Genomic DNA, 7,056 nt, shown 5'->3' with positions numbered 1-7,056 from the left:
ATTCTGAGGGACTCCATGTCAGTCCAATATAGGTACTGCAATTCTAACTTACACTGTTATTACTGCCTTCTCTTATACTTTGAGAGTTTATTTATTTTATTTTATTTTGTTTTATTTTATTTTATTTTGTCAGGCAATCATTAATCCCTTCTCTAAAGAGAATCAACCAACTCTCTTCTAGTTGTCCTTTCTAAAAAGAAATAATAATAATAATAGTAATAATTAAATGCTACCCCCAGTTTTCATAGTCGTATTTGAAGGAAGAGAAAGTTATTTCAGTTAGCTGAATCTCTGTGTCCTTTTCCTAGAGTCTCTGCATTCATGCCCCATTCTTTCCTTTTCCTTGAGCAGAACCCCACTGCTCCCATTTCTCAAGACAGCACTACTGGCAGCAGCTGCGAGCAGATTCATGAAGAGCATCACGCAGGACCTGAGCTTAAATTCTGGCTGTTCACACGCTGTGTGCTAGCATATGTTATAAGCAACTATAAATTGTGTACAGATGTGTGCTTGAATTCCAGCGTACCCAAGCTAACAACGTTGAGTAACATCTCATATGCTTTGTAATTATACATAATGAATGTGCTGTCATATAACAGAGTCCGTGGATTTATCCAGTGGCTTTGGCAGCAAGGAGTAAGAATTACCGTGTGAATTTTTAAACGAGATTTTTAATATGGGATATGCAAACCAATGAGAGGAGGCTGATTTCTCAGGAACATTTTATAGAAGAGGCTAAGCTTAAATGAACATACAAGCCGGGACTTGAGAAAGATTTGATTAGAGCAGGTTTTAAAAGTCTAGAGACAAAAATATTTAGATACAAGCAAAAAGAGAAAGTATGCAAACATTGTCCTAGTTGGAAAAGCCAAGTGCCAATAGTCAGTAACTGGAGGCAAGTGCAGTAAAGGAAATGGAAGGAGCAAAGAGAGGAAGGTGGCTCTAAAGAAGGTGCAGGAAGAGCCAGGCTGAGGAGGGATAAGAATCCTTGATGTACTTTCCCGGGGCTTGTGAACAGTCTCTGCTGTACGCTTCTGCAAAGCTGATGGTTTTCCTGTCTACCAAGTGAAGATTAGTGTGTTTCTCATTATACATCACAGTTTGAGGAATAAATACTAGGAATAGCTACCATCTTCATTGCCTCTGAGCTCTCATCTCAGGCCGTATTCCTCATTGCCCTTGTACCAGTTGTCTCCTTCCCATGGGTCCAACAGAATGCACACCGGCGTTTCTTCCTTCTGACCTGTGGCAAGTACCAAGCAGATAAATGCAGCCTGCTTAGAGCAAACGACTCTTTTCTTTAAGCTGTGTGAACAAAGCAGTAGAGGAAAAAAGCAAGGAAAAGGCCTGAACACACTCTCAAAATGAGAAGGTAGGTTAGCTAGCAACTGGTAGAAGATCAGCCTTCTGTGGCCTCTCCCACCCAGAGCCTGAGTCTCAGCATGTGGTTTAAGCTAATCTAAAACAAGGTTGCTCTGATCCCACTGTCTTGCCCATTTCGAGCTCTTTATGCCTTTCTCCTTTGTGACTTTAGCACAGGCATTCGTTTGATTGCACAGTGAAATGGTTCAGGGAGCTGGAAAAACTGAAAGCTTACCATGAAATAAAATAATTAGCTTTCAGCCAGGTCAGTTCTGTGAACAGGATCTGCGTGAAGCCAGAGAGATGCCAGGGCTAATGCAAGAGAAGGGATGAAGGTGTGTAGCATAGGCCATAGGGGAAGCACAGGTTGCACTAATCCAGTCCTAGATTGCCTTAGGCTGCCACGGCACACCCCGATGCCTCCCAGCAGGCATCACAAGCTGTTTTGCAGTCCCATAGATAAATGTTTGTTTCTTTTGGGTAAGAAAGAGACCTTTTAAAATAAATAAATAAATAAATAAGCTAAGATGTTTTGTTTTTCCTCTCCCCCAGGTTGTCATCCTGATCGAAAGTGGACTTGTAAGCTTAATGACAGTACTATCCAACAGATAGTACTAGCAAATCATTAGTGAACAGTATCAGCTCTGACAGAGTTATGGCTTTCAAGATTCGTCCTGTGTTTGAGGAAGATTTGCTACATCAAAGCTGAAAAATGTATTAATAACAGAAAAAAAAAATCAAAAAAAAAAGGGCAAAAAAAAAAGCATTACAGTTTGATCATTGCAGTTTGATTATATCTAGCATTTTTGTTATTCAGCTTGCATTTTTGTTATTCAGCTTACCTTTTGGTATAGATCTCATGCTTGTATTACACATTCCAGTGCATTTCTCCATACATATAGTACTTGCATCATTTGGCAGAGAACATGAAAACAAAATGATGATCAGACTTTCCAGACTGTGCTATTAAAGTGTCTGTTAACAGAAAAGACATGCAGTTAAATCACTTCATATTAAATCAGCAACATTCCTAACCCTGAAGCATGGCATCTTATTATTTATTGACTCTTTACTCTTGACTCTTTGGACTCCTCATATCTCTTGAGGCTGATTAGCTACATATCTGATGGTTGTTTTCTCCTCTCTTAAAATCCTGTGGCTTAATCTGTGCAGGTCATTTTGTGTGACCCACTTTCTGCAAACTTGTGATACTCTGTGGTACCCTCGGAGCCTACCTTACAGTGCTGCTCTAGCTTAACACTGGCCAGTCTCCAGGCTTTCTCTGCCGCAAACAAAGAGCTGAATACTCCCATCCCTTATCTGGGAGGGACAGCTGCAGCTGTTCTTCCTAGTTCAATTTTAACTGTATATTTCTGAAAGATTAAGTGCTATATACAAAATTCAAAGTGAATATCTTTTGAAAAAATATCAGTGGAAAACATTTAAAAGCACAGAAGGACGAACACTATGAAGGCTGTGGCTCAAAAATCGCAGGTAACATTAGCTTGTCTGCCTACAGGCTGTGCCTGTCAATGAGCAACAGAGCTTTTAGCTCTCTTATTGTCCCATTGCCTTTTCTTGCACTGGATGCTATACTATTTCCCTGAGACTTTTCACAAGGCAGATTATATTTGACCACATTATGTAGCAATGTTTCCTGATTTTCTGGAAGAACCATTGTGAATTACAAGACATTATGCCATATAACAATGGTAAGACGTTGCAAACTCTGCTACTGCCTGAGTAGCTTCTAGGCCAGGTTAAAGTGCAGCAGAGCAGCAGGAGTTAGTGACAAGCTATGGCTGGAGGGATTCTTGTAAAATACAGTCTTTTCTCAGAGTGTCTTAAACTTCACCTTAAGTGTCGTGTGGGGCAATGAAAACCACAGCCTCATTCAGGAAAGGAACTCAGGAGCCCAACACTGCCCTTACAAGGCTTAGGGACCCCAAATGTCAGCTGTAGCCTGGCAGACTAAGCAAAGACAGGCCAAAGAGCCATCGGCTGTTGGACCAGAGGCAGTAAGCTAGAGATGGCTTCAAATACACAGTACAAAGGGTAACTCTGGGGCAAGGGTAAGTAGAATATGAAGGTAGTGTACCGTACATGGATAATGATCCCAGCCTGAACAAAATCATTTTTTTCAGTTATTGTTCCTGGTTCTGGAAATTCTGTTATTTTTTAGAGAAAAACAACATTAGAGGAGTTTCTCTGCCCCAAAGGATTTGCGTTGCTACACCAAAGCACGACTAACTACATTGTTAGGACTTCAGCTGTAAGACTTACCACGCTCCACTGCATTCCCAACCAGCATTTCCTACTTAACAGATAAGAAATTAGTTTTGTGATTAAATTATTTCCATCAAATGCTCTCCTCTTTCAGCTAGGCTGGTTGTCCTTTTGTTGTTTTATTGACCTCTATTTTCCAGGCCATTGCTTTTCCAAACAGCAGTCTTCAGAAGCATTCTCCCATTAAGGAAACAATTACTTTGCAGATTTTAACGTATCTGGAGCCTTACTGGTATCTGGTTGCCCTTCTTCATCTGTCAGCTCATTTCATGTAGTTTTGCATGTCTTTCCTGTTGTTTTAATCGATTGCTCTGGTTTAGCAGGGGGAGCATTGCCATAGCTGCTAGGAGCAGTGCCCAGGTACCAGACCACACCGTGGTGACATGCGGTGGCACACCTCTGCAGCTTCCCTGGTTTCAGAGGCTGAGCGAAAACCACTTGGAAATGTTTGCTATGGGAGGTGATCAGCAGCTGAACATGTGAGTTTGAGCTAAAAAATGTGACACAGGTGTCACAGCAGAGCTTTCAGGGGTTGGTTGAGTTTCTACAAGGACTTTGGCAGGGTCTCCCCACGGCTGCATGGCAGCGCTGTGCAAAAAAAAACAGTGCAGGAGTGTGGCTTTACTTTCCTCCTTCATGACACCATTGGCCAAAATTTGCCTTGGTAACCAAGAAACCACAGAAATTGTAATTGAGATTCATCCCTGCACTACACACATGCTCTTTCTGTCTCCGTCCCTTTCCGTATTGCACCAGGTTTCAGGCACGAAACCTGGCTCTGTGGTGGTATTCAAGGTGAACAGCTGAAGGAGTCAGATAGTTACTCTGAATGAGCTCGCGGAGGCTAAGTAGCTAGATTAGCGAAGTACAGGTGGGAAAGCGATAAACCCCGCGATCAGAGGCATTTACAATGAGCTGTGAGATTCTGCTTTGTGCTGTTTGTTGCTTTAGGCTGGGATTTTAAAATCCCAGTCTTTGTTGTTTTCCCAGCTTTGTTTGCTCAAGGCAAAGTGATTGTCAAATACCTCACACAGAGGACCCTAATTCTGACTGGGACATCCAGTAATATACATCTTAAACGAGAAACAGTCCTGCTCTGCAGAATGATGTTGTTCTGGTCTTACTGCTGCTGCTATTTCACTGATTTTACCATATGGTGGATGTTTTCAGTATGCTGTTTTCCCGTGCAGAGTTTCAGCCCATATGCCAAAGCACGGCGTGATGCACACTAAAGGCCACATTTTGCCAGCTTTGCTCCCCTGCAGCTGTGTCTTGTAAGGTCTGTCCGGTCCCCGAACAGGAAGAGAAAAGACATGCTGGATTTTCCTGCTTCTGAAAACAGCATCATGGCAGGTTAAGCAAATTCCTTTTGACTGACTCTGATACTGAAGGAAAGCAAGTAATTTCTGAAGACTGGCCTTAAAATGTGACTCTCCCTGTGTGGCATAAGGCTTTGGACTGCGATTATTTTTACCATCCTTATGTTGTAGCCGGAGTCTTGATTGCTAAAGCCTTCCTTTGCATGCTCATGAATAAAGGGTTCCTGCTCGGTAGCTGATTGCTGGCAGTGCGGCTTCTGGCTCCTTGCAATCGTAGGATAGATGCGCCCTCCCGTGTACCAGCCCCGAAGTGTTTTTGCAGCCGTAGCACTCAGAGATCTTACACACACCTCCCCAGAAATTCGGAGATCTGTTTTTCAAACAACGTTTTTTCAAATAGCAGCGCTGCCAAAGCTCTTTTGCAATCACACAGAAGTTACTGATATATACTTTTTTAATATGGAAGAAACGTCGATGCTTAGATTTGCAAAACATATAGCAATAAAAATAGTGGTGCTGGCTTCCCCCACCTGGCTTTTCTGCTTATGCAGTGAACCCAACTCACAAGAAACAAATTAGTGCATGAGGAGCTTTTGCTATTTTCACAGATGGTCTGATAAAATTTCACACAGCTACCTTGCACAAAAGAAGTGAATTCCTGTCAGATAGAGCAGGGTAAAGAAAGAAATATTTCAAAGTAACAGTCACTTTGCATAAGCTTCTTTGAAGAAGTGTAGCACCAGATGTACATATATAATTTCAGGGAACCACTAGAATTAAACTAGCACTGCTGAGAAATCTTTCATTTTTTATATATTTTGACCTCAACACCGGCATGAATTCACCAAAGAACGTTGATGATGACCATCAACCTGTGTCCAACAATACAAATTACTGCATTTGTCAAGAGTTTGTATTTCTTCCTGAAACGTCGGAGCATGTCAGTGAAGTGTAAGGTGCCAGCACTACAGAGCTAAACTAGAGGAGTCTCTAACTGACCAAGAAAGGGTCTCTTGTTGAGAAGAAAAACTCCTGGAGATACTCTAGTTCAAATGGCAGGAGAGTTATGCCAGCCATATTTTCCCATGGAAATGGCATAGATTGTGACGGGAAGGTGTTCCTATTGCCCAGCTGACTGGTCTTTCTCAGCTTTTGGCACATTTCTTTCCCAGAGCAAAAGAGGTTAGAGGCTGCCAGCTGTCTCTGTGTCTTCATTTCTTCATGGTCCCTGGAAGCAACCTGAAGAGATCAGCTGAATAATGTTGGTCACAACCTTAAAATTGAGTACCGTGAATAATATATCTTTTTGGGTGACAACATAGTTGCCTCCAAATATACTTTGTCTTCCTAATTTTATTTATTTATTTTTATACTGGATACCTTTTGTGATACAAATGATGCCGTACCTTTATTTGGGCTAGAGACATATTGGATTGCTTTTGTTTCGATAGATTATCCGATCAGATTCATTGATGTCTTCTTTTTTTATTTATTATTTTCTGGTTTCTTCAAAAAAGAGTAGTATTTGTGTCTTTAGCTGGTTTTCAGGCTATTTCTCTTCATCTCTTATTGTAGGTTGAGAAATTCCAGATGTATTTTGTTTCCATTGATCTATTTTGCCTTGTCACCAAAAACTGCAATCTTCTTTCTCTGCTGCATTTATTCCATCAGTAGTCTTAACTGGCAGTTTCTTTAACAGTCCTTGTTCATGGAAGAGATTTTCATAGCTTTGAGCTACTTCATTTCTCTGGAGAGGAAATTAATTTGCACTTTAAACATAAGCAACACTTAGTCTCCATTCAGAAACTGGCAGCTCTTATGCTGTGGGCTGCCTCAGATCTATCAGTATTTTTTATTTTAGCCCAATTTGTTTCCTTCCTTTAATAAAAAAGAATCTCGGTACTGGAACCTGATTTCAGATCCTGAAATTACACTTCCTTTCACTTGGGCCAACCAAGAAAGAAACCTACCAATTACTTCTGAAGTTGAAATCACTTGCTTTTCAATAAGCTGATGCTGCATCACTTCCTCATGTGGCAGCACCACTCAGTGTGTCTTAAAAGCAAGAAGGAAAAAAAAAATTAAAAAG

General features: G+C 41.2%; 1 long non-coding RNA gene across 2 annotated transcripts; it reads right to left on the bottom strand.

Annotated features, from left to right (window-relative positions):
- Positions 1-234: 234 nt before the first annotated feature.
- LOC310879829 lies at positions 235-6,646 on the bottom strand. Of its 2 annotated transcripts, none has more exons than XR_014571141.1 (3): positions 3,646-6,646; positions 2,205-2,337; positions 235-1,243 (listed from the first exon to the last, which is right to left on the bottom strand). It is a non-coding gene; the product is annotated as an uncharacterized lncRNA (long non-coding RNA). The 2 variants fall into 2 exon arrangements; XR_014571142.1 differs by lacking the exon at positions 3,646-6,646 and adding an exon at positions 2,598-2,685.
- Positions 6,647-7,056: the final 410 nt, after the last annotated feature.

This window comes from Anser anser (assembly GCF_964211835.1).
Source record: "Anser anser genome assembly, chromosome: 1".
NCBI classification, from domain to species: Eukaryota; Metazoa; Chordata; class Aves; order Anseriformes; family Anatidae; genus Anser; species Anser anser.
The sequence above is the reverse complement of the archived record's forward strand: the minus strand, read 5'-3'. Positions and strand labels throughout refer to the sequence as shown.